Source organism: Apus apus, chromosome Z, assembly GCF_020740795.1.
Source record: "Apus apus isolate bApuApu2 chromosome Z, bApuApu2.pri.cur, whole genome shotgun sequence".
Taxonomy (NCBI): domain Eukaryota; kingdom Metazoa; phylum Chordata; class Aves; order Apodiformes; family Apodidae; genus Apus; species Apus apus.
The window spans coordinates 22,262,414-22,286,337 of NC_067312.1; the positions used below are offsets into that span (position 1 = coordinate 22,262,414).

The 23,924-nt window shown below is 38.4% G+C and overlaps 1 protein-coding gene across 5 annotated transcripts in view; it reads left to right on the plus strand.

Annotated features, from left to right (window-relative positions):
• Positions 1-23,924, plus strand: part of RNF180 (ring finger protein 180) — a 68,766-nt gene that overhangs the window by 21,296 nt on the left and 23,546 nt on the right. The gene's annotated exons all lie outside the window — the stretch shown is intronic.

The window sequence follows — 23,924 nt, forward strand, 5'->3', positions numbered from 1 at the left end:
AGGCTCTCCAGAGGCTCTTACTTCTTGCATACACACAAGTGATATCTCAGTAGTAGAAAACAGAGACAAAGAGTGGAGTCTGTCAACTCACGCTTGTATTTGGTTGTTGAAGAGGATACGGAACACACAGAATGGAGCAAGTCTTTTATTAACTTCTGTGTCTGTTTCTGCTTCTAAGAAGGAGGTCAGACATGTTAGTAAAAAGAAAATTGTGGCCACTTCTGGTTTATCCAAGATCAATCTCTGCATTTTCCTATTATCATAGGTTCTCTAAGTTTAGTTTAGTATAGCACGATAATGTCAACCTTTCTTGTGTTTATGGAAATTTTGTGTTTAGAGTCAAATTTATTCAGAAAAACCCAATGCTTTGTTGAAATGTTTCAACAAACATTTGTGCTGAAGTGCTAACTTCTTATCAATGACAATAGCTTACTTTCCTGATTTAGAGCCTGTTGGTGCAAAATACATCTTCTATGGGACATTGTTCTGGAAGCTTAGTAGGACTTCATGGTACTGCTACTTTGGAGGATGATCCTTTTTATGAACTTAATAAACAAACTAGGTTTTTGGCACAAGACAGCGCAAAAAGTACGATACTTGTAATATCCTGAGTCTTGTGCCCTTCTGCAGTGTTCCTACTAGCAACTTCATTTAGGCTGTCTGAAGAACAGGCCTGTTAAGCCTGTCAGAGTGGTGGACTGGCACACTGGATTTGTGACTGAACCAGAGCTTTTCAGAAATTATGTTTTGCTTTTATCAAGCATGAGCAGCAAGGAAGGTGTATGACTCACCATGTCAGTGATTTGCTATTGTAACACGGTTTTGTGAATTACTTTCTGGTGAATTTGCACAGATCTTTGTTCAAAATACCAAGAACCACAGGGCAGTGCGAAAATATACTGGTACCTAACTATCTTTTTAGTTTAAATGATAGTGTGAGTAGGCAAGGTAGACAGTGGTTTCATGTTACAGTGTGATAAGGAATTGCCATACTATTCTAGCCACAGTTGTTTACTTCTCTTGTCTCCACAGAGCCCGATTCAGAGCAGAAAAGAAGGCAAAAAAACCATACTGCTTCCTATCAGCAAATCATCTTCACTTGATAGATGTTGCTTATGATGGCTGAAACAGTATAATTATTCCCAGTGGAAATGTGTGAGACATTATACTAAACTGATCTGCTGTGAATTGAGGGCTATTGCATAATCACAGTGTATTGATAGCCTGACTTCCTAATTTGAATATAAAAACTGATCCATTTTTTATCTTTATAAAATTTTAAGATGGACTTATGTATCAGTTTTGGAGCTTTTTTAGCCTTCTATATTTAATATTTTGAATAATCTATACTTAAATCATTAATTATTCTAACTTAGCATGTCCACTGATAAATTGCTTTGCGGTGGAGTCAAGGAGTTTGTATTCTAGCTCTACAGCATTTTTATACTGCTATAGAATTTACTGGGTTTAGGGGTTCTTTTGAGGACTCTTTTTTCAGCAGCAGAATCTGGAACATTATTCAAAAAATTAAGAACTCTTAAAGTAAATATTCTCATATATATTAAATCTGAAAATACGGGGAAAAGGGGTTGGGATAGGTGGGACCAGCACTGTGGAAAAAATTGTGTTGGTTCTTATTTGCTTATTATCAGCTTCACTAACCATGCAGCACCATTTATGTGGGGGGAATTGTAAGAGATACTAGTACAAATACTGATTTGTTTAATCATGATCAGGCAATTCTGAGGCCCCAGTTCTAGTTGTGTGTTCCATTTCTGCAACTGTCCTGGCCTGAGAGTACCAGGACGACAGTTGCCTGTGGCTGTGCTGACCTGAAACCGCCCAGGGTGCCCCGGCTGCTGCGGGGCTGGGGCAGTTGCAGCAGGGGGAGCAGCTGTGCCTGTGGGGAGGAGAAGCTGGATCAGGTTATCCACATGGACCAGCCACAGTGCTCATGCACATGGTGCCCAGTATAAAATGGCTCCTCAAAGAGTCCTTCTCTGGCTGAAATGGGGACTGGGTTGGGGTTTGTCATCTTTCCCTGTGCTTCTTCTGGTGTTCCTGAACCCACTTTTCTTGCTGGAGAAGAACATCGTGCACTGGGACAGGTCGCCTTCCCCTGTCTCCCTGAATAGGACCAGCATGGTTCCTTCAAGGGTTTTTCCAGATTGTGGCTGGAACCCTGGGCTTGGGCTCCCCTGTCTGCTGCTGTGTCCAGTTTGGGACTTTTCCAGTTGGGATGCAATTAGCATTTGAGGAGCACAGGTTCCATATTTACATATTTGTGTATATTTGTTTATTATTAATAATAATATTTCATTAAACCTATTTTAAGTTGTTTTTTTTTTCCTAACCTTAAAGTCTGTCTCCTTTAATTAAAAGTAATTTACAACATGTACTTCACAAAGCACTTTTTAGGTATTAAGAGCAGCCTGCCCATCTAGTTCTGTACAACCCTCTTTCCACAAGGCACTGAGCATATTCTTGGTTTAAAAAAAGGTCATGCTAACAAATAGCAATAGTATAATACAAATGTGTCTAAGGATTCCGGTATTTCCTAAGAAACTAACATACCTAATTTTGTGGGGTACATTTTTTAAAGAGTAATGGAAGAACAATGAAAAGGTGCATCCTGCCTGGTGGTTGTGCCTAGGTGACTTGCGTGCTGATAACCTTGGATAACTGAAGTATGAAGATGTGACTTGAGGTCAAACTTTGTTGACTCAGATGATTCTAGGAAAGACCTATTTTCACTCTCTTGTTTGGCTACTTTTGTGCTAAATGTACCCTGAGTGAGCATGACAGTACATTTTAAACATAGTTACAATTAACTGCTCTCCGTATGTTTAAAGTTAATCTGAAATTACATAGGTTATTCTATTTTTATAATTTGATAACAGAAAAAATGTCCAGCCATGGTTTGGAGAACTTCAGTCAGAGACATTTTAATTTTATCTCCGCAGAAACATTTTAATGCCTTGTCAGAGTTTCTGGGAATGAAAAATATTCTCTCTGAAAATGATAATCGTGTTCTGGGAATACTAGCACAGCTCTAGCTATTGCACTGCCTCCTTAATAATTATATTACATAGTAGCATGTTGTACACTTGTCAAGCAACAAGAGTATCTTTCATGCTGTTTTTTTTCTTAGGAATAAAAGATTCCGAGAACATGGTTCAATGCAGTTAGTACATTGATGAACTGGCAAAAGGCATACAGCAAACTTACTTCTATGCTGCAACATTACCACAGAATATTGCACTGGCAGTAATGCCAGATTATAATGATGCCAACTGTGTGGACACCAACAATTACACAATTGAAAGTAAAAGAATGGTCAATTTATTAAGGCTAATTCCAAGACTTTTGACTTGGTCCCCCACCGCCTCCTCCTGCAGAAACTGACTCGTTGTAGCCCTGATGAGTGGTCTGTGCATGGGGTGGGGACCTGGCTGACAGACTATACCCAGAGGGTGACCGTAAATAGTTCCTCCTCAAACTGGCAACTCATCACAAGTGGGGTCCCCCAGGGATCAATATTGGGCCCAATGCTGTTTAACATCTTCACAAGTGACCTGGATGTTGGGATCAAGAGCACCCTGATGAAGTTTGCTGACAACACCAAGATGAGTGGAGAGGCTGACACTCCAGAAGGGAGGGCCACCCTCCAGGATGGCCTAGACAGACCAGAGGAGTGGACTAGTAGGGACCATAGGAATTTCAACAGAGAGAAGTCCAAAGTCTTGCACCCGGGAACACCTAACCCAGGAGCACAGTTCACACTGGGATCCACCTGGCTGGAGAGCAGCCCTGTGGAAAGCGACCTGGGGGTCTTGGTGAATAACAAGTTCAACATGAGTGAGCAGTGTGCTGCAGCAGCAAAGAAAGCCAACAGGATGCTGGGCTGCATCAACAAGGCATCACCAGCAGAGATAGAGAAGCTGTTGTCCTGCTCTACTCAATGCTGGTCAGACCACACCTGGAGTATTGCATTCAATTTTGGTCCCTGCTCTACAGAAAGGATGCAGACAGGCTGGAGAGGGTCCAGAGAAGGGCCAGGAGGATGATCAGAGGACTGGAGGACCTGCCATATGAGGAGAAGCTGAGAAAACTGGGTTTGTTCAGCCTTGAGAAGAGAAGGCTTTAGGGAGATGTCATTACTGTGTTCCAGTGCTTAAAGGGTGGCTACCAAGAAGATGGAGACTCCCTATTTACAAGGAGTCATATGGAGAAGACAAGGGGTAATGGGCACAAGTTGCTCCTGGGGAGATTCCTATTGGACACAAGAGGTAAATTTTTCACCATGGGGACAATCCAAGATTGGAATAGTCTCCCAAGGGAAGTGGTAGATTCCCCCACATTGGAGTTTTAAGTCTCGGCTTGACAGGGTGCTGAGCCATCTCATATAAACTATAGTAGTACCTAGAAAGGTTGGACCAGATGATCCTTGAGATCCCTTCCAACCTGACATTCTATGATTCTCTTCATAAGGAGAATGTGTTTAGCTTAGCTTCATTATGCTGTATTAGCCATTCCATTCAAAGGATATAAAATTGATCTCATATACTTTTTTTTCTAGTAGTGCTGTTTTGGGAAGACTGTTCTATAAATAAAAAGTAGCCATCACAGATTATTTGTAGCCCACAATTATGTTACTTAGTGTACATAAGCTTGCTTTTGCTAGCCACAGATTGGATGAAAGGACATCACATTCTGGAGGGACACAAGTGAATTTCAGTGTAGAATTGTACTAGTGTACAGCATGTAGTCACACTAGTCCAAATCCCCTACTAAAGCAAGTGTCACAGAATTGCATCCAGGTGAATCTTGAATTTCTCCAGAGACGGAGACTCCAAAACCTCTCTGGGCAGCCTGTTTCAGTGTTCTGTCACCCTCATAGTAAAGAAGTTTTCCCTCATGTTCAGCTGGAACTTCCTGTGTTCCAGTTTGTGCCTTTTACCCCTTTTCCTGTCAGTGTCCTCCTGACACCTGCCCTTTAGATATTTGTAAGTATTGATGAGGTCCCCTCACAGTAGTTTATTCTCCAGGCTAAACAGATCCAGATCTCTTGACCTTTCATCATAAGAGAGAAGCTCCAGTCCCCTAATCATCCTCACAGCAACCACTGGACTCTCTCCAGTAGTTCCTTGTCTTTCTTATACTGTGGAGCTCAGAACTGGATGCAGCACTGGATGAGGCCTCACCAGGGCAGAGTAGAGGGAGAAGATGACTTCCCTCAACCTGCTGGCCACACTCTTTTATGCACCCCAGGATTCCATTGACCTGCTTGGCCACAAGGACACATTGCTGGCTCATAGTCATCCCATTGTCTGCCAGGACTCCCAGATGATTCTCCGCAGAGCAACCATCAGGTCATCCCCTAATCTGTACTGATGAACAGGGTTGTTCCAGTCCAGGTGCAGGATCTTACATTTCCCCTTGCTGAACCTCATTAGGTTTCTCTGCCCAACTCTCCAGCCTGTCCAGGTCACACTGGATGGCAGCACAGCCCTTTGGTTTGTCAGTCACTCCTCCCAGTTTGGTATCATCAGCAAACTTTCTGAGGATACACTGTGTCCCTTCATCCAGGTTACTGATGAATATGTTGAACAAGACTGGACACAGGCTGACCCCTGGGGGACACCACTGGCTACAGGCCTCCAACTAGACTCTGTGCTGGTGGTCACAACACTCTGAGCGATGTCATTCAGCCAGTTCTCAATCCACCTCTCTCACTGCTCATCTAACCCACACTTTCTAAGCTTACCTAGGGGAAAGTTACAGGAAACAGTGTCCGAATCTTTGCTGAAGTCAAGGTAGACAACATCCACTGTTTTTCCCTCATCTACCCAGCCATTCATGCCATCATAGAGGACTATCAGATTGGTGAAGCATGATTTTCACTTGGTGAATGTATGTCAGCTAATCCTGATAACCTCCACATGACATCCTGAATGAGCTGTTCCGTCACCTTTCCAGGGACAGGGAGGAGGCTGACAAGTCTGTAGTTTCCCAGGTCCTCTTTCTTGCCCTTTTTGTAGACTGGAATGACATTGGCTCAGTTATCACGCACCTCTCCTGTTGTCCGTGACTTTTCAAAGATGGGTAAGAGTGGCTTATCAATAACATCTGCCATCTACCTCCCTTAGCACTTTTGGGTGCATCCCATCAGGGCCCATGGATTTGTATGCTTGAAAAAAACCACAACAAACATAATCTGCAACTAAAAATACATACTTAACAGAAGAGCAGTTGTGTGAAAACAATATTTTATAAAAATTGGAATTACTTAAGAGGCTCTAGGTGAGGTAATATGCTCCAAGTTTTAAGGAATGAGTTGTTTGGTGGCTGTTAAAATTGCTTTGGAATAAGTAGTTTTGTTTGAAGCTTTAACTAATTGGCAAATAGCCTCTCTCAAGATGGGTAAAATGGATTCGCATTTTACAGTACCTGTCTAGAAATGCAGTTTCTGTTGGTAAAATACATTTGTGTCACCATACTGAAAACTGAGGTTAAAATGGGTATGCTGAAAGCTGAGAGAGTAGAGGTAGTGATTATTTCGTTCTTTAAAGATTTTCCCTGGATTTTTGTCTGGAATATCTTGATGTAATGTAAATTTTTTTCCAATTTTTAACTGAAATATGTTAGATCATAGCTGTTTTAAGAATCATGTCAGTCTTTGGATTCTAAAGAGGACTCTGGCTCTCTTACAATGAACTCTATTAGATTTCCTTATGGCACTTATAATGTGTACATTATAATTTTGTGAGATCAATACTTAAGTGTTTTTTTTTCCATAATAACATTCATGATCTTGACCTGTAATCTCATTTGATAGAAGTGAAGAGCTAAATGGTGATACCTGTTTTGAAATGAGTGTAAGGAGATAAACAAGACACCTGCATCTGATTCAGGTTAGTGTGTGTACCTTTTAGATTTCCAGAGAATCCTCCTTTTGAAATACAAAGCTAGAAGAGTGTGGCATTCACATTGTCAGATTGCATGTTTTTCTTGTAAACACAAAAATTTAAATGTTCTTTTCTTGAAAAGTAAGAGCAAGGCAAAGGCAATGTCTGAGGTCCTTTCATTCCTACCATGGCAGAGGTAGGAAAGATTTATTACACTGTTGGTTTTGAGTTTTTTTTCTTTTTACTGTGCTTAGGCACATAGAAAGTCACCAACCAGTGGAGATCTGCCTCACCTAGAGATGAGGTAGTCAGAATGTTTTGGCATTCATTTCTCAGATTCTGTGTTGATGATTCATCTTTGCACTCTCAGGATTAATCTAATGACTAGGTTTGGCACCAGGAATAAATTTTTCACACAGATTGAACTGGTGAAAGCAGGTGTGTAGTAATACAGACCTCATTGTTTCCTTCCCAGTTGTATGTGTCATTTATTTCCTTTCTCTTAATTTGGTAGGTTGTTTTTGCTTTTTCCTTTTGGTATAAATCTAAAACTTGTTTCAGGATGTTGGAAGGGGGTTTGGATCTCTGGCTGTGAAGAAGGCAGTCTGTGGACCTCCTGTCATATTGCTCACAATTTTAGATTACTAGGCTCAGTGATCCAGAGAGGATTTCAGTCCTATTTTGTATAATTCTAAGATCTTTTAGCTGCTGCAGATCATGTTTTCACCCTCCGCTAGTTTGAATAGATCTAGGTCAGGTTCTTAGACATACTGAGTACTTTTGTAATTGCTGAAAGAGGGTCCAAGGAGTCATCCTCTGATCTGAAGCCTGAAGCCTGGTGGCCCTGGTCCTGTCACTCTGCTGAAAATTTCCCCCTACCCCCCCACCTGCCGACCCAGAGCAATTTCCCAATCTGTTCCCTACCTGTAAGCTGATTCTGACCTAATTAATAATATATGGATTCAGAAGTGGTTCTAAGCACTTCCCACATTATACAGTTTAATACAAATCTATATAGTTCATGTATAGATCCATATTCGTATTACATCCACTGAGTGGTCCATCTGTCAAATCCATGTCCCTCAGTTATACAGACAAGGATGTTGTGGGGGATATTATCAAATGCTTTGACCTTAGATCGCATAATAACTTAGAAGAAATATTTTGATTTTGCAAATTAAACCACATTTTTTTCAATTAACTTTCTTAGATGGTGTCTGACATTTTCAAAAGCTTGTATGAATGTTGTCTATTGGCATCTTTGTGTTGGCATTTTACATTGATTATATAAAGTCTTAGCTTGTATATTTTGAAATGGGAGCACACATATAAACTGAGATGTTAGATGTACTTCCTTTTTGTTTAGCAAACTAGTAGTCAGTTGATGTATACTTTCAAGTACTCTGCGTATTATTTTATAAATACTTGGAAATAATAAAGCATTCTGCATACTCAGTAGTTAACTCATCCTGCTTTCTACCACTTAGGAAATCTACATTTGTAGTGTAAAGTAGATCATTTCAGTCTGCCTTTCCCTAAACATGGAAATAACGTTTAACTCTGTAGTTTTCTACTGCAGCTGTGCAAATACTGTGCAAAAAATAGTTTTCTCAATTTTTTATTGTTTTTAAAGGTGGATGATTAGGCTTATGAGATACTGAATGCATCTGATATATCATTTAGTGGGCTTATGCTGACTTTTTGTATAAAAATTGTAGGAGTAAGATCTAACTGAATTGTGTTACATTTTAATATCAGTTTGGACTTCTTACAACATCTTAAATAAGACTTTTAAGCTTTTAATATTAAGTGGTCCCTTGTGGCATTTAAAAATAGCTGTTTATAGCTTTGGAAAAAAATTAAAGAGTTACTTAGTAATATCTGCTCAGTACCTTCAGGGCTGTGGTGGGCTGACCAATCAGCAGCCAAACCCACCCAACCTCACTCCTCTGTCCCACAGGGTGTGGGGGAAGTTAAAGAAAAGTGAGAAGGCTTGTGGATCAAGACAGTGACAGTTTAATAGGGAAAGTGAAAACTGTGTGTTTAAGTAAAGCAAAAAGAAGAGTTCATTCACTTCTTCATGTCAGCAGGCAGATGTCCGTTTGCTTCCTGGGAAGCAGGGGCTCAGCACTCATAGTTGCTTACACAGAGAAATGTCATAACCACAAACATCTTACCTTCCTCCTGATTGCCCTGAGGATTTATTGCCGAGTGTGACATCCTGTGGTGTGGCTCAGCTGTCTTGGCTGTATCTACTCCCACCCTCAAGCCCACCTCTGCCCTACTTGCAGTGGCAGGGAGAAAGAACACATTGACACTGTGCAAGCCCAGGTCAGCAACAGCCAAAACACCAATGTGTTATCAGCACTGTTCTCACCACAAATACAAAGCACAGGCACGTACTGACTGCTATGAAGTTATTTTCTTGCTTATCTCATTTGTAGCTTTTTTTTACACACTTCCATGCTTTTCTCTGTGTTTTCTTCCCAGCAGCACCTCTAGTTCCCAGCTGAGTCTGTTTCATTGCTGTTTCATACCCCATGTATCCACTAAATGATCTGTGGTTAAGTGACTGAAGTTGACAGTGATGGACTTCAGAGCTAAGACTGCACTCAGGCTTAAGAAGGGCAGAGTTCGCATCACTGAGTTTTCCTTTCAGGTTGTCTCCACCAGTTAAATTTTATTACTTTTGAAGGTTTGTCTGCAGAATGAGGGCTGAGAACTTCTTTTTAGTAACAAAATACTGAGTGCTAGAGGATTTTAATTTCTAATGTGCACTCTTCAATTATTTCTGCTGTGCACCTTTCACTAAAGCTTTGTCTGATCTTCTGCTTGATGTCTTTAGTTTGTGTCCTTTAAGACCCAAAATAAAGCCCTAGCCTCCCATTGAATGCATTGTGAAAGCCATAAAATTAAAAGTATGTAGTTTAACAAGTTTTATTCTTTTTAAGATAGGCAGGTCTTTGAATAATATAAAAGTGAGCTTAGTTGCTCCAAATGTGCCCTGTGTTTGCCTGAAGAACTGACATAAATAATACATCTAAAAATTATCACAGTTTATCAGCTACAAAACTACATTCAGGAGACAACCAATCCAGCATAATCAAACTAAATGGCACTGGTTTCCTTTGTGTGCTTGGGTCTTTTGTCTTTGCCTGCTGTGTTTTCTCATTGAAAAGATTTTTTTCATTCTGCTAGACTACATCATAGGATGCTTTCCTATTAAGGAAATCAAAATTAGTAGCTAATATTAGAAAGTTTCCAAGACTTCACTTGAGAGTCCTGAATTACGCAGGTTGCTCTTCTGTGAGATCTGTCCTCTGCTGAAGTCTAAGATTATTTTGATAGTTTCTCCTTTTCCCCTCACTGATTTACTAGATGCAAAGTGGGAAGTAGTGTCTTTTCTTATGTTTGCAGTTCATTGTGCATCATTTAGAGCAATGAGTCTGAAACAACCCTTCTTTGATCCTCAGTTTTTCCCGTATGTGTATTTTGAACTGTTCTTCACATGAAAACATTGTGAGTTGTGTATTCCGGTTCTGTTTATCTATCTATAAATTTTCAAAAGTCTTTTATACCTTTTTAGTGTCAGTCTTGCAAGGTTTTTTCAGGCTGATGGCAGTGAAATTTTTGGGATGCCTTGTCTAATTATGATGAATTGTTTTGTATGTTGGCTACCGTAGTCAGATCTAAGTGTTCATTTTATCATATATCTAAGTTGGGTCAAATGTGTGAAGTACAGGGCAGTATTCACTTCCGTAGATCCAGGTATCTTGAAACTTTTAATCACTGTATACAGCACTTTTGCTTTATGTGCAGTTAAGCTTTTCAGATAAGGTGTACCAGTGCTAAGATAAATTCAAAATTTTGAGATCCATTTTAGATACAAGAAGATTATAATGTTTAAGGTTTTTTCCCTTAATACTATTTTTAAATTTTAACCCTTAAACAAGAATCTCACCTGCATCTAAATATCACAGATAATATTTTATTATAGCATTGCATTTGTTGAAAGATAATAACTGCTAACTCTGTGCATCTGTTTATATCTTAAAATTAGTAGCTATAGCCTGTACCCTTATAAACATAATTTTCTTGTGTACAAGTTCTAAATGAATGCATGCTGTGCTGATGTAATTAACATCTTATAGCCTGCTTGGTGTTTATATCTAATACTGCAGAAAAAAAATCCTGGACCTGTTCAAGTGACTTTAATGGGACAGTGGTTTCACCCCATTATTTACCAAAGTCCCAAAAGTACTGGGGCTTTACAATGTATTGTTATAATTACAGAATATTTTTTTAATTTTATAAATTTATACTTGCTGTTTGGTGGAGTTAAATTTTTTTCTCTGTAGTCTCATGCAATTAGTATTTTAGATTTTCAAGAAAATAAATTAATTTTGTCCTGTTAACTTATTTCTTTAATATCCTCTTGGCTCTTGAAAGATAGGACTCAGCAAGCTTTTGGAATTAGTGAAGAATCCAAATAGATATTCTTTCTGCTTCTTAACTATGAAAATGTTCATAGGTAACATGGCTTTGAAATGGATTTTTCCTATAAGAGGTTATCCTAACATCCAAGTTCAGTTTTTTTATTGACTCTAGAATTTGTTTGACTGAGGCAATATGTTTCCAGTAAACTCAGTAACAAAAAAAAACCCCACAGTGTGAAGCTGTCTCTGTGTGCTCAGTTTTACAGCCATAAGTATGAACATTGTTTTCAAATTCTAGTTATTATTATTTTGTATGAGCTGTATTTTCTTGAAGTGCTAAAATTATGTTTGAGCATTTCCTTCTTATCCTTTTTTTAGCAGTTTGAGATATCCAGAAACAAAATCTGTGCTTGGCAATTTGTTGCTTTCTTTATTCCTAATTAGGAAACTGGGTTTCCTGTGTGTTCTAGTTCACCATAATTTTCTGTGACTCTTGAAAAGGTCAGTAAATGAAATGGGATCCCCTGAACACCCTTGTGAAGAACCTTCAAGAAGACTCACTCACCTAACCAATCTGAATGATAGCTTCAGCAAAAGCTGATGAAGATTTCTCTGCCCTTTTAATTAGCCATAGAGCTTCTCACTATTTTAGGACTGAGTTTGTCAGTGAAGTTTTTCAAACCTTTTCATTGATGATCTTTTATCACTGCCACTTACCAAAGTATTTTTGTTCTTTTTGTAAGGAAGCTTTACCAATTTAATTATTGATGCACGTAAGCAAGATGGGAAGAAAGAAGGTTAGCTGGAACTCTCTTTGGAGATGAACATAGATTAAATATATTCACTACATAAAGTTACCAAGAAATGGAAATTTTTCAATTTTAACAGAATGTGTTGAGATAGCTTCTGTTTCTGGAGATTATGTCACTAAAATATTGTAATAAAGTTTCTGTTACAGTGTAATCAATTCACAGAATTTGAAGCACATTTTCGTCTGACAAAGACATTATTTTCTCAAAATATATAATTTGTGGGTAAAAATGAGAGCACATTATGTACAGAATTTCTCTACAGATCCCTTCATTAAGCAAATATATTGCTGTTTTTATATTTTCCCAATAATGGAAAGATAAATTCCAGGTTAGTATGCAGAATGAAAGTAAATATTAGAAGAAAGACACGAAATACACCTGAATGAAAGAATCATGGTGGCAGAATTACAACTTACTGCTAAGCACATTTTCTCAAAAATGTAGAAACATGTATTTCTACTGTCCTACACAGTTAATCAGAATGGGGATTAATTTTATTAGAAAAGAAGACCAATGCAGCTCCATCCTTCCACCAAAAATAATAATCTTTTTTTTCTTGAGTATTGCCAACAACAGTACTTCATCATGGCTCTTCCCCTGACTTTTCTCTGCATCTCCCATACCTTCTGAAGACAGATACAAGGGAGCCTGTCTTGAGTCAGATCCCTTGTCCTGTACTCCTTGAGTCACAGAAGATGAAATATGTTCAGTCACATCAGCTTGTAGCAGTGGATCTTGTCAGGAGTAAAACTGCAATGTTAAAAGCAATGGATCTCATCTTAGTAACTGGCAGTGAGACTTCCTCTGGAAGGTTGTTGTCCAAGATATTTTGAGCATGGAGAAGTCTAATTCTACCTCCTAAACATCACAGAATATTTCTAGTTGTGAAAGACCTTGAAGATCATTGAATCCAACCATTAACCTAACTCTGCCAAGGCCAGTGCTAAACCATGTCCCTAAGAACCACGTCTGCTCATCTTTTAAACACCTCCAGGGATGATGATTCAACCACCACCCTGGGCAGCCTGTTCCAGTGTTTAATAACCCTTTGAGGGAAGAAGTTTCTTCTAAGATCTAATCTAGACTTCCATGGCACAACTTGAGAGCATTCCTCTTGCCTTGGTGCTTGTTACTTGGGAGAAGAGACCAACCCCCACCTCAATACAACCTCCTTTCAGGTAGTTGTAGAGAGCAGTAATGTCTCCCCTCAGCCTTCGTCTCTCCAGACTAAACAACCCCGGTTCCCTCAGACAGTCCTCATATGACTTGTGCACTAGACCCTTCATCAGCTTTGTTGTCCTTCACTAGACTTGCCCCAGCACCTCAGTGTCCTTCCTGTAGTGAAGGGCCCAGAACTGAACACAGTACTTGAGGTGCAGCCTCACCAGTGCCAAATACAGGGGGATCATCACTTCCCTAGTCCTGCTGGCTGTACTGTTTCTGATCAAAGCCCGGATGCTTTTGGCCTTCTTGGCCACCTGGACATGGCTGGCTCATGTTTAAGCCAGGTGTCAACCAGTACCCCCCAGGTCCTTTTCCTCTGGGCAGCTTTCCAGCCACTCTTCCCCAAGCCTGTAGCATTGCATGGGGTTGTTGTGGCCCAAATGCAGGACCCAGCACTTGACCTTGTTAAATCTCATACAATTGGCTTCTCTCTATTAATGCAGCCTGTCCAGGTCTCTCTGTACAGCCTTCCTACCCTCAGGAAGGTGAACACTCCCACCAACTTGGTGTCATCTGCAAACTTACCTATCACTGAAACAGATATTTAAAGAGAACTGGCCACAACACTGAGTCCTGGGGAACACGACCAGTGACTGGCTGCAAGCTGGATTTAAATCCATTCACCATAGCTCTTTGGGTCCGGCCAGCCAGGCAGCTTTTTACACAATGAAGAATACACTGGTCTATGCCCTATGTAGCCGGTTTCTCCAGGAGAATGCTGTAAGAAACAATATTGAAGGCATTACTAGGAACCAAGTAAATGAGATCTGCCACCTTTCTCTCATCCACTGAAAGGGTCACCTTGTCTTATCACCAATATCAGAGGACCCTAAAATGCTGAGAAGGAGACAGGTTTCATCTCATTCAGCTCATTCTTTGTGAAGCCTTTTCTGCCACTTTTGAGTTGTCTACAGGGCTATATTCCCTTTACACAAAAATAAGATAAATTTTGAATTAAATTACTGTGAAAATGTAGTTAAGCGCTTGTTTCCTTTGCTAATAAGATTTAGTAATAGGAAATCCTCCAGCATCCAGTACTTTTTATTTTTTTAATCCAGAAGTCTAGTTTCATAGCAACATGTTGTTTAAACAGAAACTCATAGCATAATAATTCACAGTGTAGTGTGTGTGTACCATACATAAAACAACTTTATGGCAGTTAAAGAGGTGCCACAAATCGTGCCTAGCCCACTTCTAGCAGGTGAAAAGGTTTCTGTACAAAAGAAAGAGACAGCTGGCAGGGCTTGTCAAAAGATCATCTAGACACTTTGTAAGGTTTATGTTTTAAACAAGTTATTACAAAGAAGATGGTGTTTGAGAAGCAATGACCACAGGTAGATGGTGTGGGGGTTTTTTTTTACCTCTATGCTTTCTCTTACACAGTTATGGATTACTATGAGATTGCTTTCTTTTTGCTACTAATCCTATTTATCATCAGTTATAGACTTCAACACAGTAATTCTTAAATCTTTCTGTCGGTTAGTAGATTGCACCAACTTTAATAGTTGCATCCTAGTTTTTTAACCCCGGTTGACAAATGTGAAATAGCAGATGTCCAGCTCAATTTTTCTATTTTAGCATCCTGTCATTCTGAAGAATAGCTTTAAACTCTCTGATATATTTTTTTTAGGGGATTGGATTTTAATATTCAGTTTCTTAGAAGCTTTGTGAGAGACTTCACTAGAAGAAAATCTTCATTATTAAACTGTAGCAGAGAAAAGTTAGAAATCATCAGAGATCATTATTTGGACCCCTCAGGGCTTTTGTAGGAAGTCTCACAATAAATGTTGCCACCCCAATTTTGAAAATGGCCTTACAATCTTCATAAAAAAATGAAGTAGGATGCAATATGATATTTAAACAACACAGAAGCTTCATGTCTAGAATGAAATAAAGTCTGAAAGCTGTAATACCTGTTCAGGGAATGTAGTTTGCTTAACAAGAGAGGAAATATTTATAGAATGGATATGAAATTACTGCTTATTATAGAAATGTGCATGTGGACATAAAAGATTTTTCACTTACACTGAGAAATAAAAAATAAGCAATCATTTCTGCTCTGTTTATCTGGGGAAAAAAAAGAAAATCTGGATATCAGAAGCTTAAATGAAATATCTGGAAAGAGGTTTTAAGTATCAGTATACTGACAGCTGACCTCTTTGAAGCCATCCATGTTCACCACTTTCAAACTGAGGTATCCAATGGTTAAACTTGAGGGAAACAAGTTTTTGCACAGTCTGGATTACTTTGGATATGGCTCAGCTAAATACCAAGGAAAGAATGTGGTGCTTATTGCTGACAGATTGCCATCACAGAACCATAGCTTATGACAACATTTCTGATAAATTTTCTGATAAAATATCATAAAGAGCAAGAAATGAGGGAAGATTGGTTAATCAAGTTAAGGATCTAGATATTAGATGGCATGTCGTGATTTGTCATGCCTGACAAATTTAGTGGCATTTTATGATTGGGTCACAGCATCAGTGGACAAGAGAAGAGCAACTGACATCATCTACCTGGCCTTGTGCAAAGCATTTGAGAGTGTCCCACGTGACATCCCGGTTTCTAAATTAAAAGGATATGGATTTCCTGTACGGACTATTCAGTGGATAAGGAATTGGCTGGCTGGTCGCACTCAAAGAGTAGTGGTCAGTGGCTCCAAGTCCAAATGGAGACCAGTGACAAGTGGACCGGTGCTTTTCAACATCTTTGTCGCCAACATGAACAGTGGGATTGAGTGCACCCTCAGCAAGTTTGCTGACAACACCAGGATGTGTGGTGGGGTTGACACGCTGGAGGGAAGGGAGGCCATCCAGAGGGACCTTGACAGGCTGGAGATGCGGATCCAAGCCAACCTCCTGAAGTTCAACAAGGCCAAGTGCAAGGCCATGGGCAGTGGCAATCCCAAGCACAAATACAGGCTGGGTGGAGAATGGATTGAGAACAGCACTGAGGAGAGGGACTTGGGGGTGTTGGTTGACAAGAATCTCAACATGGGCTGCCAATGTGCACTTGCAGCCCAGAAAGCCAACTGTGTCCTGGGCTGCATCAAAGATCTGTGGCCAGCAGGTCAAGGGTGAGCCTTTGCTCTTGTGAGACCCCACCTGGAGAACTGTGTCCAGAGAAGGGCCACAGACATGCTCAAAGGGCTGCAGCACCTCTCCTATGAAGACAGGCTGAGAGAGCTGGGATTGTGCAGCCTCGCCTCAAGAAGGCTCTGGGGAGACATTATAGCTGCCTTCCAGTGCCTGAAGGGGGTCTGCAGGAAAGGGGGGGAGGGGCTTTTTACAAGAGTGTGTAGTGATAGGACAAGGGTAATGGTTTTAAACTGGAAGAGGATAGATTTAGGCTACACATTAGGAAAAAAAAACTGTTTCATGTGAGGGTGGTGAGACACTGGAACAGGTTGCCCAGGGAGGTTGTGGATGCCCCCTCCCTGGAAGTGTTCAAGGCCAGGCTGGATGGGACTTGGAGCAATATGGTCTAGAGGGAGGTGTCACTGCCCACACAGGGGGGTTGGGACTAGATCATCTTTAAGGTGCCTTCCAACCCAAACCATTCTATGATTCTGTGATTATTTGTCAGATAAGCACTATATGGAACAGTTTGAATGCATTTTGCTGCAGATCCACCTGGATTTTTTTTAAGCAGTACTGATTTAAATTTAATGTCAATCTCCAAAAGTTGTGTGAAAAGAAGTAAAAGGGACTCTTTTTTCCCCTACTGCAACATTAAGACATCTGAAATGCTTTTGTATTTTGGTTGGTTTTAATTTTAATTTTGCATTAAAATGTCTACTGTAGATGGATTACAAATTGCAAGTTTTACTGAGTCAGAGTAACGATTATTGAGATGGAGAAAAAAGAACTTACTTCTTGTTATTGACTCCTAGACTCTTAACCTTAAATCACTTTTTCTTTTCCGTGTCAACTTAAACAAAATCTCCAGTAAGGCAATACAAGTTTTGTAAGAAATCAAACAGATTTGTTTTTCTCATAAGTTTGTAGGAGTGGAAAATCTACCATAATTTTCCTGATTTTTTCAACTAAAAGCATGTATTTATGTATTTCAGTGATTTGTTAGCATTTTTAGGAAAAATTGATGTTGTTTTTTCAAGTCATCACATAACTGCATAAAAAGTGAATTCAAAGATTCAATTCTGATTAAGTTAGGATTATTCAGTAGTGATAGGTATAAAAAATTAAGCAGCAGTGATGAAATCTGATTACCTTTCCCCTAAGTTTCTCAGATATATTTTTCTTTGAAACCCTTTACTTATCTTTCTTTTCCTTCAGTGTAAGTTGCACTTTAAACACTGTTTGGAGATGGGAGTCTATTTATACAGTCAATAATTAAACTGAGCTCAAGAAACTCGGCCAAGACACTTTAATTAGGTGGCCTGATTGTTCTGGAAAAGATGATCACCCTTTTGCTCTCTCCATATAAGGAAACTTTTGAAAACTGGGACAAGAATTTAATTGTCTAAATATAGTTTTAGGTTCCTAATTTTAGAGCAATTTATTTTATAGCAATTAATCTCACTGGGTGAATCCTCTTACTGTAGTATGTCACAAACTATGCCTCAATTGGCAAAACAGAAGGTACTCGCAGATTTGTAAATCTAAGGTGTTCTGTTTGTATCTTGATTTTGGGGTGATAGCCTATCTTGGTTAAATACCTCTTTGGAGTCATAGTTGTAGTTCTTACCAAAATTCTCTTTTTGCCTGATGGATAAAAACCAAGAACTTTCTCACTTCTCCCTCAGCCTGTGTTGGAAATCTGTGATATTATTGTATTAATAAAATTGAATTTTGTAGTCACCACAGTTAGTAACTGAAAGGGGGGGTCATGCTCGTGTAATACTACTAAGGCATTTGTGTAAAATGTATTTAAAGTCAGCTTTTTAAAAGCCTGTGGTGAGACTTAAGTTCAGCAAACCTATCTTTTTGTCTAAAACTGTAGTAGGTGTTCTATAACCATATCTAGCAGCCAGAAACTGTGTAACTCTCATTGTGTTGATCTTTTGGTAACTGTTAGCAGATAAATCTGTGAAGTTGCTATAGGCTATATGAGCAGACTGAACTGTAACTTGGAGTTGGGAAATCCCAGGAACAGTGTGGCTTTGGTAGGAAAGTTAAAATCTATAAAGCTGTGTTCCAGAAGTGGAGATACACTGTTTTTTAGGCATTGTGTGAAGGCTCTAGGACATTCATGGAAGTTTCTGCAGGCCTCTGTGAATGAATTTTCCTTCTCTTTGTTTGAAATACAGGTTACAATAAAGTTGAATGATTCTTAATATTTGCTTTATTGTAGGTGTGGTGACACTAATTTTTGTGTGTGGGTGCTCTACTTTGCATATTTATTTTTGGTGTGAAGCTTCATTTTCAAGCTTAGCTATTATGCTCATTTCACTCTCTTAAACACCTGAATAAATAATGTGTGTGCTGTATACAATGCTAAATCAAAATTAAAATTAAGATAGGCTTGTAACATGACACTTATTTCCTATATACTATTTTAGGAGTGGGTATAAATATTAAAGCGCTAAGATGCTTGGGTTTTCAGTATTTTAGGTACTATTTATTCCAGTGGCATTTCTCTGAATTTGTCCTGTTAACTTAATTATTTTAATAGGAATAATATTTTATGGTAAGTCAATGAAGTGGTTGCCATTATCTTAAAAAGATTTTCCTAAAAGCTGTGTTTACAGGTGTTCCTTAAACAATAAGTGGGATTCTTCTAAGAGAAACTTCCAATAGAGTAATAATGTACAGAGCTGCCAGTTTATATTCCAGACGCTTAAGGGCTCAACTACTCTATAGAAGTACACAGAGATTAACATAACTGCATAACAAAAAATGCTTAAATAATTTAAAATCCATCATAGCAAGAAAATGAAATATATAAGACACTTTTCAAGAAAGGGGATATGTAACAGCCATGTACAATGTCTAGCACGTTGGATATTCAATTCTGTATGGCCTGTTTCAGCCTGAGTAAAACAGTATGAATCAGTAATACAATAAAATAGTTATTATTCTAGTTTTGTGAAGGGTGTACTGGAGTAAAAAGAAAATACATTAGATCATTTTTGTTCTCCTTTATCTGTTTTTCTGAGTTTTCTTCTTCCCTTCCACAAAATAAGTCTTTTTCTCCTGGCATAAAGAAGATCTGCTAAAGTAAAAGTATCTCAGTGGGACAAATTTATTAACTTGCCATGTATCAAGGCATTTTATAAATTTATTTTTCTTAAGGTACTCTAGTTATATCCTCAAATTGTCCTTTTGCTTAAAAGAAATCTTACTAACAATGCATTTAACTGTGCATAAATTTAATATAAATAATGTTTGTCGTTAGCAGGCTACTGAAGTTATTTGAGTTCTGGACCTCTCAGTGAATCTCACCCAGAAGTTTAAAAAATGCTCTAAATAGTGTTCATTAATTAATTTGGTATTTAATGAGGTGTGTAAAATGAACATAGTTCCTTGAATTAGATCAAATAAAAATACCCTGTAAAACTTTAAAGTCATTCTGAGTAAGTAATATTTTTTACTGTTTCTTTGTAACAGTTTTAGGTCTGTGAAAGTCACATATTTTCAGATTGCCTTGATATTTTTTGAGCATAACTGCTTCTCCAAGGAAGAAAAATTGAGGCTGAACCTACTTAGACTCCTGTGAAGGGATGATGTACAAGCATGAGCTTTATGTTCTCTAGAGTCCTGGATTACTCCAGCCATTTCATTTCTAGTGTGGTTTCTTAGTTAACTTTTGTTTGCGACTGGGCTGTAATAGGTATACACTGATAAACAGCCTCCTATAGGCTTTGCACTCAGTGTCTTATACCTACTCAATTAATTTACAGGTCATGAGATTAGCTATTTTGGAAAAAATAGTCCACATATGTAGCCTATAAGTGGTGAGGAATTTAATAGATTGAGAATTCATTTAAATAGTTATTGTTCTCACTTCAGATTTGCGACTTATTTTCAGTTTAACATGTTAAATGCATCTGTAAGATGTGGCATTTTACTGTACATTTTATTGTAGATTTTTGAAAATCAAGTTGATTGAATTCCTTTGCCTTTTAGGCTTTTACATGTTTTTGTTGTGCCTTCTTGTATTTTCAAGATATATTTTAAACTGTAGATGTTTGAGATGTTTAAATTGTAGGGCATGTTACTGTAGAAGAGTCTCAGTAACAACCTGTTCAGCACTTCAAGAGAGCCTCTAAAAGCAGTCTGTGTAGGCAGCAAGAGAAGAAATTATTTTTGAGCAAGCAAAAGCTATATTCTTCCAATTATTTTCTATATCCACATTTACCCTGTGGTTATGAAGATGTCCTGGCATCCAATGCTTGAAGAATTTTTTGGCCTTACAAGGCTCCATAGAATTGGCAGATTTTTAATTTTACATATTTGGTGAGGCCTGTCCTCTGCTGATGATATGAATGGCCTCATCGAAGGGGCAACATTATATGGGTTCTATGAAAGGCATAATTCCTTGAACACTTGATTTCTTGCCTGCTGGTCTTAAAGAATAGTTCCAGTACAGCTGTTCCAGATGGTGTTTGTAAAGCACTGAAGCAAGGCCCTCGGTCCATGCGTATCAGCTGCTCAGCTCCTAACTTCCAGTTATCCCAAGTGTTTCCCTTTGGGCCCAAAAAAATTTGTCTCCTTTCCTATCTCTTTCTTTATGCTTCAACAGTGTCTTCAAGCTAGCTTTTCCAGGCCAGCTTATGAGAAGACTTATTTACATTTCAGGGTACACAGCACAATGTCTTTTAAGTCTTGAGAAGTGGAGTCAACTCAGAGCACTTCTCAGAGATTTGTTGACTATGCACAGCTTTGTCAGCACCTTTGTTCTTTCCTCCAAACTGTTTCTTATTGAACCTGAACAAAAGAAACCCGTACTAGTGTCAGGTCACACGCTGGGGTTCCTAACTAATAACCATCATCTGGTCTCTCCCATCTCATCTTCAGTCTATTGGCTCACTGTTTTAGTCTCTAGTAGCCTTTCTGTACACTCTCCAGTTTTCTGCATGCATTTAACTTGTGAATAACAGAGCCAGACCCTCCAAAGACTCACCAGTGATTTGTGTAAAGGCAGTCACCGAGTCAACACCAAGTCCAAAGAGCAGTGTGCAGAACTTCATGACTTTTTCACAGCTGAGTGGGTTGCCAATAGTACAAAGTCAGTTGGCAAGTACAAGAAATTTTAATGCATATTAGAGAAAATAAATTCAGCTAACCAAACAAGTTGTGATGAGTTGCTCAGATACAAAAGTAGTTTACTGGATAATTATCTCAGGCAGGAGTATGATAAACTCAGGACTTACTGACCTGGCTCTCTTTGTAGTATATGTAATGTTTGGATACAGTATACATTAAAAACTTGATACTTAATTTTCTCAACTATGGCCTATGCATAATAACTCAGTAGACTTTAACTAGATGAGAAATTTAACTTGCCTGAATTGTTCACTATGACATCATTCAGGATTAAGAAAAGATTATAGTAACACTATTGTAGCCATCATTACCTAAAGATAGAAATAATTGCAGATTGATAGAGGGAAGTTGGTATGTGTACATATATTTGATTAAACAAATCAAATAAAGTATATTTGGTTAGGCAAATGGCTTGAGTGTGGAAGAAACAAAATTTGGAGGGTCAAAAAGTCTTTACAGGTTTGAAAAGCAGTAGCCTTCATGAATAAATATGTCCTCAGAACACCTTTGATAACTCAAATAGGGAAGAAAAGGGAATTAGTGTTAAGGAGCTTCTCTGAGAAGCAGGAAGATAGGTAATTTATTTTCTCTGAAACATAGAACAGGCTAACTAAGTGAGAACTGAGTAAGAGTGAAAATATCTGTTGAGAATATTATGATTTTCACTTTCATTGTTTATTTGTTAATTTATTATTGTCTCTTTTCAGCTCCATATACAAAAAGCAAAGGTGTCCTATCAGTAGATGCCTTACAAGCCGTGGTATGCAAAACACTTAATAACACAAAATAAACAACTCCACTGCCTAAAGCTACTTCTAAATGAAGAAAAAAATAAAATAAAAATAATAATAAAATAATTTGAAAATATTTTAAAAGCCCAAATGCACAGTGTTACTTTAAACAAAAGTTCTGCAGAAGAAGAATGAATATGTCCTTCAGTAATTTGTCCTTGAGTAACTTACCCAAACAAATGTAACAGTGAGGATCTGAATGGAGGACCTGGCAGTAGGTAGCTCCAGAGAGCTGGGTAGGCTGTTTTGCTCTGCTTTGTCTTGCCTTTGAATTTTTCTGAAATGTTGTATGGGGAGAAATTTAGAGTCAAGGGAATTCAGACTGAATTACTGATTTGTAAAACTTTTTAAAGCATTGACACCTCTGCCCTGTTATGATTTGTGTGTTTCAAGCTTAGGTTTGCCAGATGCCTGAAAAGATGCCTTTTTGCTTTCATCATACCACTTGACCAAAAGACTGCTCAAAGTCTTAGAGATCCCAGTGTAACTTATGCCCTGATTTGTAAGAATTTCTGCTGGTTTAGCTAGTAAAGGTTTTTGCTAGGTTTTTTTCCTGCATTTTTAAAATGAAGGGTTTTGTGAAGTTTTTTTCATAGTTTGGCATCTTGGGGCAAATGGTATATGTGTTTTACTTAGTTTTATCTCTGATCTGATCATACTCCTAGATTTTACTCTAAACCGCCCTTTACTGGTAGCATACAAGAATCTTTTCTTATTAGTGTCAGTGTCTACTAGTTCTAGGTCTTTTACATGATTACAGGTAAATCTTACATTAAATATGTTATTCATTGGTGCATATGTTCTCTTTGAATGTGGGTTTGAAACAATACTTTCATGTAGTCCAGCCAAACTATTTTAATATCCTTGTTAGGTAACATTTTTTGTAGGCTTTTCAAGCCAAATTTGATGATCTCTTCATCTATTTATTTATTTTTTTGTTAACATCCTTCTGCTATCCAACCAGTAGAATATCAGGGATGACCATCAGGTGATACAGTCAGTATTACCAGTTCCCAAGTGACTTGGAAAGATGGATACATTTGAAGACTCCTACCTTTCATTTCTTAGGAGTAATAATTTTACTTTCAGGGTTTTTCTGTCAGTATTTGACAATCTTTTTCTCCCTTAACTCCCTTTTATTCATCACTGTCCTTGATGTCTATGTGGCCTTTCTAAGTATTGTCTCTACTATAATTCCACAAGAACAACAGTCTGATGTATGCTTGCAAAGCTCTCAAACACTGAAGTTCTGGCTCTAGTTAGAACATATGGGCCCCACTTAATCACAAATGAAATATAATGCCTTTTTAAATTATTGTGTGTTAGCTTCTTGCATAAGAAAGTTGCTCTGGTTTTAGTTTTGCAGTACTAAATGATGCCATGTGCCTTCATATGTCTTTTGAGAAGGAGCATACAGCTCTAGGAAAAGACAGCTCTTCCTCTCACTGAATAAGCAAATTACTCTAACTAGAGTCTAGTTTGCATATTAGAATAATTTTTATCTTCTTTCTAACTGCAACCA